At 41.1% G+C, this 11082-nt stretch overlaps 1 pseudogene; it reads left to right on the forward strand.

Moving 5' to 3' along the window:
• The first annotated feature begins 10295 nt into the window (after positions 1–10295).
• LOC103746236 lies at positions 10296–10822 on the forward strand (annotated as a pseudogene).
• The last annotated feature ends 260 nt before the right edge of the window (positions 10823–11082 follow it).

The following is an 11082-nucleotide window of genomic DNA, read 5'->3' on the forward strand; positions in this document are numbered from 1 at the left end:
ATCAAGTCTCCTTTATTGAGCAATCACACAGTGTTAATATAGTAAAGCGGAGGGTGGGGGAAGGTAAAGGGCGGAGAGAAGGTGGGGGGAGTGGAAGGCGGCAAGGCCCTGTTTCACAAGATAAGGAAGTAAAATGTAGAAAAAAATCAGGGCAAGAAAAACATGTTTTTACAAGGCCACCTGGTTGTTTCAAACTGGGGCAGGGGTACACTTAAGGCTTGGCTTCCAACAGGAAGGAACCATGATGTTTGCAGTATCAAGCCTAAAGTGTTTTGAACAGCATCATATACATGACAGAACCTAATTAAGTCATCTTCAGAATGTATTTGAATATGAAAATGAAAACCATCAATGGAATACGGACTTACAAAAGAAGAAAGCAGGAATAGCCTGTAAAGGTAAAAGGAAAGGATACATGGAGGTAAAGGACAAGAAACAACCTGAAAGGGGGATAGCAGGGAACAGATGTTACCTGAAGGAGGTGGAAAAAGTGCGCACAATTGGCAACGAGGAGATGAGGGAGGGACATGCAAGGGACCATGGTGTGGGGGAGGGAGGGAAGTAAGGAGAGGAAAGATGGCAGAAGTCAGGGAGGTATTGGGGGGAGGGTGGGGATAATGGGAGCACTCTGACTAGGGAGGGAGGAAGGAAGCCAGATGGGAGAAAAAAGAGTGGAGATGAGTGAATCTCAGGGGGACTAGGAAACCTAGAGGGAAGAGTGATACCCTAGAAAACCTATGAGAAATGCACATAGAATGTCTGAACATTAATACATATGTATATCTGGGAGCTGCTTGGTAGGAAATGCAGTGCCAGATAGAAGAGACCTCCCTTAGAGCGACAAGCATGCCATACATCACTCATCAAAGAAACTTCATTTTTCAACAAATGGAGGCCACTGCAAAGTTGCACATCTGGTCAGGCACAGAGAACATATGCTTGGGAGATGCCCAGTACTAGGCGGAACATCTGAAGTTGAATCTCTACAACTGAGGCTCATGGAACATAGTGGAATAAGGGGTAGAGAGAAGCTTCCTTGTACATCGGAGTGTGATGCACACAGCGAGCCACAATTGGTCAGGTTTTGGAGAAGAAGAGACTGTAGAGTGTAAGATGGGACTCCTTTGTGGAATCTCACCCACCCACAGCTCAGGGACCATTGTGGAAGAGGAGGTCGAAAGATTGTAAAAGCCAGGGCTGGTTCATGAACACAGGGAGGTGGAGGCTTGCTCATGTGCACCTGCAGCAGCAGTGGTGTCAAGCGCAGGACCCATGTCAGCTCAATTAAACAAGGGCCCAAAGGGGAGGTGAGAAATAGGTGGCAGACCAGCACAAGATTGAGAACTATTCAAAGCTGATTGCTGCTGGGTGAGAGAGAGTATGACTTACATACCACTGGATGGGCTGACTGGACTCCAGTGGAAGCATTTACACTGAACGACATTTGGGTACGAAAACATGAATGAATAGGACTCAGCATGTATGGCTGAGTGCGTAGGGTTCAGTCGGAGGGTGGGGGAGGCATAGATGGGGGAGGGGGTCTGGATTTGAGTGGGAAATATTGTATGGAATTTAAAAAGCTCAATAAATTTTTTTAAAAAAAAGAAGTGTGGCAGAATATACTTTCCAGAAATGGTAACAATGATGTGTTCCAGCCCATATGGTTCCTAGAAGGTTACCATTTGTGCACAAAGATGTGCAACCCAATCCCTCCTCCCTGCTCCTGTTAAATATGGAAGGACTTGTGTCCTGCTTGAGACCAAAAAGCAAAGAGACGGAAATAACACAGTGGCTTTCTGAGGCTGGGCCTTAAAGGGTGAGTCTGTTTCTTTGCTTGCTGGATAATCACACTTGAAGCTTTCAGAGAGCACCAAAGCTGCCATACTCCAGGGAAGCCCAGACTAGCCTGTACAAGGAGACTACATAGATAAGCCCTATGAGATAGGTGCCAGCCATCTCATGGGGCTCTTGTGACTGATGCTTCAGAGAGACCCAAAGGTAGAAACCACCGATGAAACTTTCCTGTGTTTCTAACCCCTAAAATGATGACAGGTGTGAAAATAGTTGCTTCATCTTTACATTTTAGAGTGATTCATTCCTTAGGAGTAGAAGTCAAAATAGGAAGAATAATTTCAGCATCTCCAATAACAGGCTTTTTTTGGTGCTGGTCTACAATACCTGTGTTATTGATAAGTAAACAAACGGTCACTAAATATACAGAATAAATAACAATATCTAAGCATCAAAATGTGAGCTAAAGGGAGTGAAAAAGACATTGTTCTTTGCAGTCTGTTTTTACTTTTAAAAAATTTTAAATGTTAATCTGCCAACCAACATATTTTTTTCCATTGATATTTTTATGTGATTATGTGTCTGCGGATGTGTATATGTGTGGGTACTCGTGCCCATGTCTGTGCATGCTGCTGCACATGCATATGCATGCACATGCATGTGGAAACTAGAGGTCCACCTCCGTTGTGGTTCCTTAGAAGAAGTCCACCTTCAGTTTTGAGACAGGGTCTCTCACTATGAACTGAGGCTCACTGATTAGGTTAGGCTGCCTGTTCAGGTAGCCCAAGGAATTTGCCTGTCTCCACCTCTCTAGGCGTGGAGATGACAAGTGCACACTACCGTGCTTGGTTATTTTATGGTAGTGCTGGGAAGTGAACTAGGGTCCTTGTGGCTGAGTGTCAAGAACTTTCATGACTGAGCTGTCTCCCCAGCCCCTATTTTTTTCTTAAAAACAAATCTATCCTTTCAGAAAAAAATAGATGTAGTTTTCCTTTAGAACAACACTATGCTCTTCAGTGCTTTCGTTATACACTGCTCCCATATGTGAAACGTGGGTGATAATGAGCCAGATGATGGATTTGGTGGTGAAATTGTTTTGGTTACTCAATGATTGTCAGTCTGTAGTGATGTATAATCACAAAGAATATGCTTATAGCCAATTGAAGGGAAGGAAAAGGAAGAAGAGAAAATCAATTTAGATATAATGGCTTATCCTGCTAATTTACTGACTGACTTAATAGTTACTGTAAGTTCTTCTGATACTCATATATCCTTTACAAAATGATTGACTTAGATAGCAAATTGCCCGTGCAGTTAATTGCCATCCTTCTTTCTAGGATACCAGTGTAATATGATCTGCATAACCAGAGGACAGCAAGGATCTCAGGACATGGCTGCAAATGGGATTTGTGAATGAAAGGTGCCTTTGCTGTGGGAGATGCTGAACAATACTTGGAAGAATCTGTATGTGATCTTCCAGCTTTAGGAAGGAAGAATGATATTTCCTACTGCTTCTTTAGTAATGAAAATGTATTTACCTACCCTAACTAGAATATTTTAATTGATTTCCCCAGCTACATATAAGAAACTTGTTTGGATGCATGTGTATATGATTTGTGTATATGCTGTGTATATAGGTGTGTTTGTGCATGTTCATGTGTGTGAGTATGGATGTTCACATACCATGGTGTGTGTGTGTGTGTGTGTGTGTGTGTGTGTGTATGTGTATGAGTCATAGGACATCATCAGGTATGGGCCCTCTCCTGGTTTCAGACGAGGTCTTTTTGTTGCTTACCAATACACATGCCAGGCTAGCTGGCCTGCAAGCTTCCAGGGATTCTCAAGTCTCCAACTTCCATCTTGTTGTATGAGCACTGGGATTACAACTGCATTCTACCATGCCCAACTTTTCTTTGTGCTCTGGGGATTCACATTCAGGTCCTTGTAGTTGCAAGCTCTTTACCCACTGAGCCATCTCCCCAACCCCCAGAAGCAATTTGATAGTAGCTAGGGCACTGATACTTCCTGTTGGGTCTCAGAACATGAAAGCTATAATTTGCCAAATGGCTTGCTCATGGTCAGCACATTGATGTCCTTTATCCATGTATCTACTTTACCATTAGTAGGACTAGAAACATTTGGGGAATTTGGTTCATTAATAAAGAAAGATATGCGAGGTTCACTCAAGGACTGTAGACCAGAAAGAAAATTTGGCTGTTTTGGAGGTGGGAGGGATTTTGCCTATGTAATGATCCTCTTTCATAGCTCTCTGACAGACTCCTGAATCCAGGAAGAAAACACCATGTGAGTGAAAGTACATATTGAAAATATTAATGAATACTAAGTTAGTCTTGCACAGCCTGAAAATTGAAAATGCAATGGTTCTAGTCAAAATTGATTTCTTCCAGAAAATAAGAATTGGTTCCATCCAAAGTTGGATATAATGGAGAAATGGCCTGATTTAAGTATATATTTAAGTGATAAATATACTCATCCATGAAGCCTGATGATGGCTGACATTTCATTATAACTGCCATTATTTTACCTAATTAGCATGGCTTTAAGAGCAGTGTGGCTAGAAAACATGTACCTTGGCTTGGGCAATGTGACCAGCTTCCTAAAACAACTTGACTGCTTCTTGGGTTCAAATCCATTTTTCTTCCTTCAGAACATCTTCTGAAACAAGTACCTCAGGCTAGAGTGTCACCAAAAGGAGAACACAGTGGGCTTGCCTTCCCTCCTAGCCAGTTTCCTGCCAGAGGGAACCAGGGGATTCAAGTGAAAACCACATAGCATAAAAATGACCATTTTAAAGTTTAAAATTTAGTAACATATAGTCCATTCATAGTATTATGTAAATATGACTTCAATCTAATATTCAAAGTTTCATTAACAGCAAAGGAGACTGTATATCCATTTAGCAGTTATTTATCATAGTTTTCCTTCCCTCTAGGCCATAGCAACTTGGACTATCTACTTTCTGTCTCTATAAAGTTCCTGTGATGGTTAGTCTTGATTGTCAATGTTATGACTGAATTGAAAAACACTTGAGAGATTACAAAAGAACAAGTCTGTGTGTGACTGTGAAGGCATGTCCATATAGGATTAATTAAGGGCACAAGACCCACTCTATTAGTTAGCTTTTGGTTGCTAAGATAAAAATACCTGACAGAAACACTTAAGGGGAAGAAAGATTTATTTTGTTTCATGGTTCTACAGGTTCCAATCTGTATTTCTTTAGTACCATATTTCGGACCAAGACATCAAAGTGGCCAGAGCATGTGGCAAAGGAGAGTTGTTCACTTCATGATGGACCAGAAAACAGAGAAGTGAGAAGAAATAGCTAGGGATAATATACTCTCAAAGATGCCCTGTTGGTCATCTATTTCCTTCTGCTAGGCTCCATTGCTAATGTTACCAACTAAGGACAAAACATTCAAAACATATGGGGGGGCATTTCAACTTCAAACCATATTATGTGCCCTGAGTGTGGATGGCACCAGGCTGAAGATCTGGATGTAATAAAGGAGGGAACAGGAGAAAACTGGCTAACACAGGAATTCTCTTTCCAATTCCTGGCCTCTGTGATGTAAGATGCTCTGCTCTACCCTCCCCTCTCTTCTCATGATAGATTGAAATCTGTGACACTGTGAGCCAAAATAAATCTTTCCTCCCTTTATGTTTTTGTTTTAATTTCAGATATTTTGTCATAGCAAAACACAGGAATTTATATATTTAGGATATTTCTTATAAGTGGAATCACACAACATGTCATCTTTAGTGACTGGCTTTTCTACTTCGCAAGGATCATGTAACTGTACATTTCTTTTTATAGATAAATAATGCTCCATTTTTTGTATATTCTATAACCAGTGTATACTTTAACCTGTATATATATTCATCTGGTGGTAGAAATTAGAGTTCATTTAAGCCTTTGGCTATTGAGAACAGTGTTGATATGTGCATTTTTATGCAAGTATTTGTTTGACTACTTGTTTATAATTTAAAAAATATTTTTATTGGTTAGTGAGACAGCACATGCCCACTCAGAAGGAAAAGGCAGCTAGATGTCTATGAGGTAGAGGTCATCCTGGTCAATATAGTGAGTTCCAGGCTAGTTGCAGCTTCAAGCAACTCTGTCTCAAAAAGACAACTAATTTTTTATTGATTCTTTGAGCATTTAATACAATGTATTTTGGTCATATTCAGACCACCTCTCCCATCTACACCCCCACCCTACTGCCACTGCCCCCTAACATCATGTCCTTTATTATTATTTTTCTATTTTTAAAGGCCTATTGAATCTAATTTGTGCTCCACAAATGCCTTTGGACATGGATCCATCCCTTCAAGCCTGGTCAACTTACCAGGCATCATATAATAAAAGAAAACTGACTCTCCCTATCCAAGTAGCAATCAGTTATCCATAGACACTCAGCTAAGGCTGGGACTTCTTGCCGACTTCCACAATGGATACGGGGATTTTGTCTGGCTCCGACTTGCTCACGCTTGTGCATGCTGTCACAAGCACAGTGGATTCATACGTGCAACCGCCCAATTTCATTTTAGTCATCTACCTGATAAACAACACAATTGCCTTGTAGTCACCTACCACCTATGGCTCTTACAATCTTTTTGCCTCCTCTTTTGCAATGATCCCTGAGCGTTGGGAGGAGAGGGTGTGATATAAGTGTACCATTTATGGCTGAGCACTCCGCAGTCTCTTATTCTCTGCATGTTGACCAGTTGTAGGACTTTGTGTTAATCATCATCTGTTGCAAGAAGCTTGTAATTGTAGAAAACATGTTTTACAGTAGATGTTTTCCTGGATAAGTTTCACCAAGTACAGACACCACACCCTCCCTTAGCAAGCAGCCCCCCAAACAGTCTCAAACAGCAGAAAAATATTCTCTTTTTCCTAATTTTTCCCTTTATAAGCCACCTCCCCTACAGCCATTAGGTTGCCAGTTCTTCCTCACACCAGAGTGGAGGACCAGCCCCTCCAAACCCATTAAACTCCTGCTTTGCCAGAGTCCTCTTTTTTTTTTTTTTTTTTTTTTCTGTTTCGTGGTGATCCCGACCCCTGCCAACTTTTTATCTAACAGCCTTTAAGTTAAAAAGTTTGGTAAGAAATCAGTAAGGTCTGATGAGAAGACAGTGTGTTCTGAAATATATATTCTTCAAGTATTTGTTAGGTTTATGTTCCATAGTATAGTTAATTCCAAGTTCTTTGTTGATTTTTCTGTGTGTTGGAACTGTTCATTGAGAATACTATAGTGTTTAATTTCTTCAGTAATATGATATTAGATTCAATCCATTCTTTTAATATTACACATTCTTCTTCTTCTTCTTTTTTCTTTTTCTTTTCACAATTCAGTATGTAGTCCTGGTTGACCTGGAACTCACTACATAGTAGACCAGAATGACCTCAAATTCAGAGATCTGCCTGCTTTTGCTTCCCAAGTGCTGGGGTGCTGGGATTAAAGAATGATGGGATTAAAGGCATGTGCCACCACACCAAGCCTGACTATTACACATTCTTATTAACAAACTGATAGTAATTTCCCAACAGTTCTGGAAACTCCCCCCCCCCCCGCCAAAAATACAAAAACAAACAAATGAACAAAAAAGGAGTTTAGATCAGAGGCTTCACTTTCTATACAGAACGGTTTACATGAAATGAGAATGTAGAACTTGTGTGTCATATGCTGACAAACACATACTGTGGACAACAAGCTGAACTTCATACTTGCCATTTCAGTTCAAACCAAATATTGAAGTTTTTGCATGTGCTTGGGTCGGGAATTAAACTCTGCTTATCCTAGAAGATTAGAACAGTGTAACAAGCTAGAAGAAAAGCACTTTCTCACTCAAAGAGAAATCGTAGGAACTAGTCTAGAGAAGAGGAAACTCAGGGGATATCATAGCTGTCCACAAATATTTTAAAGGCCGTCATGGGGAAGAGCAATTACAACTCTCTTATAGGTTCCCAGGAGGTGAAATCCAGACCAATGGGTGGAAAAACAACAAAAAAGTTTAGGGAGACAGAGTTTCAATCCATAAAGGATAAAATATTCTAGTCTTCAAGGCGATCCAAGGTAGAATGGGGTGCGGGGCAGGAAGTAAGCTTCACTTTCTAGGACAAAGCAATGCATACTTCCTGAGTCAGGCAGACAGGTTAGAATCCCAAGAATGCCACACATACTAATTTTGCCGCCTGAGGTGAGACAACCTCTTTAGCCTTGAATTTGCTCGTTCATAAATTGGAGCAAATATTGGGTATCTAATAAAGCTATAATAATTAAATGTACAGTTCATAGCATGTATGTATGTAGTGTATATGTGAATAAATCAGCAGTTCCGCTTGAGTAGCGTTATGATTTGAATGTGAAATATCCCCCACCTGCTCATGTTTGAGTGCTTGTTCCTCAGCTTGTGGTGCTATTTTGAGAGACTGTGGAATCTTTAGGACATGGGCATGGCTGATGTTAGTAGCTCACTATGGAGTGTGCTTTTAAAGATTACAGGCCTCTCCCTGCTTCAAGTGCCCACTCTCCTGACAAATGGAGCTGTTCTGCCTTCCTTGTTATAATGGGCTGAAACCCGAAGAACGTGTGAGCAAAAATAAATCTTTCCTCCCTTAAATTGTTTCTGCCAGGTGTTTTGGTCTCAGCAAAACAAAAGTAATTGAGTGGTAATCTCACTCCGCCCCTGCCTCCTCTTTCTCTTCTCCTTTTCCCTCCCCTTTCCTTTTCCTATCTGTCCTCGTCTCAATATTCCCTCTGCCTCATTTCTTCTTTCTTTGGTGTCTTAATGAGTAACTGTGCTTGTGCTAAAAATTCATACAGAGTGGCTCTTTCACTATCTCAAAGAGGGATGGTGGCACTGAAACAGGTTGAGCCTGTCATTCAGTATATGGGTGTCCTACTCATGGGGGTACCAGAGCAAAAGCAGAGAGAGAAGGGAAGCCTGTGTAGCCATAGTCTAGAAAGAAGTAATGAAACAGGGAGAAAGAGGATCCCCTAGAGGGTTCTTAGTCCCATTCATAAAAGAATTTAAGAATGGACCGAAACAGAAGCATTTACAATTTTATTAGAATCTTAAAGAAAAATCCTCAGGGCAGGGGAGCTAGTAATCTTGGCTGCTGACCTTGAGGAGGTGAGTGATGGGAAGAAACAAAGGAAGCCATGAAGCTATACAAGTTTAGAGCACGCAGGGAGGTCGGACATGTGGCTGGCTGGCAGATGCATGGCTGGAAGAAGGAAGCTTTAGAGAAAAAGTAAAGAAATACAAGATGCTAGGGGCAGCCCAAAACCTTAAAGAAAGTATGTTGTATAAGAAAGGCATGAAGAAGAAAAGGGGAAATTATGCCTTTCTTCAGAAAGGTGGACAGATGTACAAACTACATGGCTGTGGCTAGTCAGAAGTTCTTTGGAGTTCAGTGCCACAAGGCAGGATTCCAGACAGGAAAAAAATTGCTATCTCCTTAACACACCAGGTATTCCACCCAACTGTTTAGCATAACTTAAGGTGAACCTACCTTTCTAGGGGTGACTCTATCCCCAGGTGATTGACCAGTGAGACTGAAAAGGTAGGTCCTCCAACAGATAGACTAAGGATTTTATAGTCTTGAGCAGTCAGGGCTTTTTGCTACTCTAACAGCAACCTAGCTCTGGGGGCAGAAACTAAAGCACACACTATCGCAGGCTGCTGAGGTCTGTGGGAGCATAAGGAAGATTAGAAAGAATCCACACAGAACACAGTGATACGGGCCTGACTTAAACTTCGGAGTTCAAGTGGGGCAGGACGAATATACGCTCAGAGAAGAGGATTACAACAACAGTGCGAATTTAGTCCATGGGAAGATTGAGGAAAGAATGACAGGAGCAAGATTTTTCAATGTCTAGAAAAGGTACAAATATGGAAAGAGGAAAATTTAGAGTGAGCTCTGTGATGTTGGAATGAAATTAAAGTTATTAGTGTGAAATCACAGTTGTCATTGTGCAAGTAGATAAAAATGAAGTAGATGTTGCTATGTGAGCATGTGTTATGTGTATGATTACACATGTATACACATGTATCTTCTTTAATTCTGTACATAAAGAGGTCATGGGTGCAAAGACACCTCACACGTTTGCACTCAGTATACTTCTCCACTGAAAGGAAGCAAGATTCTGTGGAGAAAGTGATGATTCTTGATATTAGGCACAGAAAACAAAAAGAGGTCTTGGAATATCTTATCAGTTTAGTAAGCAAGGAGATGCTCAGAATTTTAGTGACTAACAGACACAGGAACCACTTTGTATGAGATTCCCATTGGCCAAACCTGGGATAATTCCAATATCACAAAGGCATCTTTATTCAGGGATAGTGTTTCCTGCCTGGGGGTGGACTGTGGACCACCAATGTCAATGTTGTGAAGAATAGCGAGTATGCCCAACATTTCCCATCAGTATCCCACAGTATCTTGACTGTACTCAGGGCTGTCTCAATTTCAACTGTGCATGCTACATCTTTTGTCCTTCCCAGATAGCAATCCTAGAGACAGTAACTGGGAAGCAGCAGACTTGAGACAATGACAGAAAAGAAATTTCTTGAGAATTTTAAGTACAGAAAACAAAGAATACACTGGTTGTCTCATTGTAGGAGACCACAGTTCAACGTCTCACTTTAGATCAGGGGAAGAAGACAAGAAAATTAATGAGCCATAGTCTTAGTATCAGCAATATATGGAACAAGGAATCATCAGGAGGAAGATACCAATGGCACTGTGGACCTGGCTTCAGTGAAATCATGTTGGAAATAATGATAAAGTTGGAGATGAGGGTGATGACATTGATGATGATGATGATGATGATGATGATTCACCTGACCCTGATTATCCAGATGACACTGCCAGTGATTGAGAGTCAGAGAAAAAAAGAATCTGCTGAAGAACTTGAAGCTACTGAGTACCTCAATGAAGTGGAAAATCTGAAAAACAAAAATGATGCACAAAAGCAATTACCTGACAATATTTGTTCAGTCTTGAGGTCCTTAGCTCCTACTTACTTAATCTTTGTCTTAAAAGTAAGCCTTATTGTTATAGGGGCTGGAGAGATGGCTCAGCGGTTAAGAACACTGACTGCCCTTGCAGAGGACCCCTTGGGTTTGATTCCCAGCACCCACATAGAGGCTATGAACCGTCCTTAACTCCAGTTTCAGGGGCATCCAAAATCCACTTCTGACCTCTGCAGCATTGCACGACACAAGTGCACTCATATACATGTAGGCAATACACTCATACACATA

Source organism: Nannospalax galili, unplaced genomic scaffold (genome assembly GCF_000622305.1).
Source record: "Nannospalax galili isolate Female #2095 unplaced genomic scaffold, S.galili_v1.0 scaffold3, whole genome shotgun sequence".
Classification (NCBI taxonomy): Eukaryota; Metazoa; Chordata; class Mammalia; order Rodentia; family Spalacidae; genus Nannospalax; species Nannospalax galili.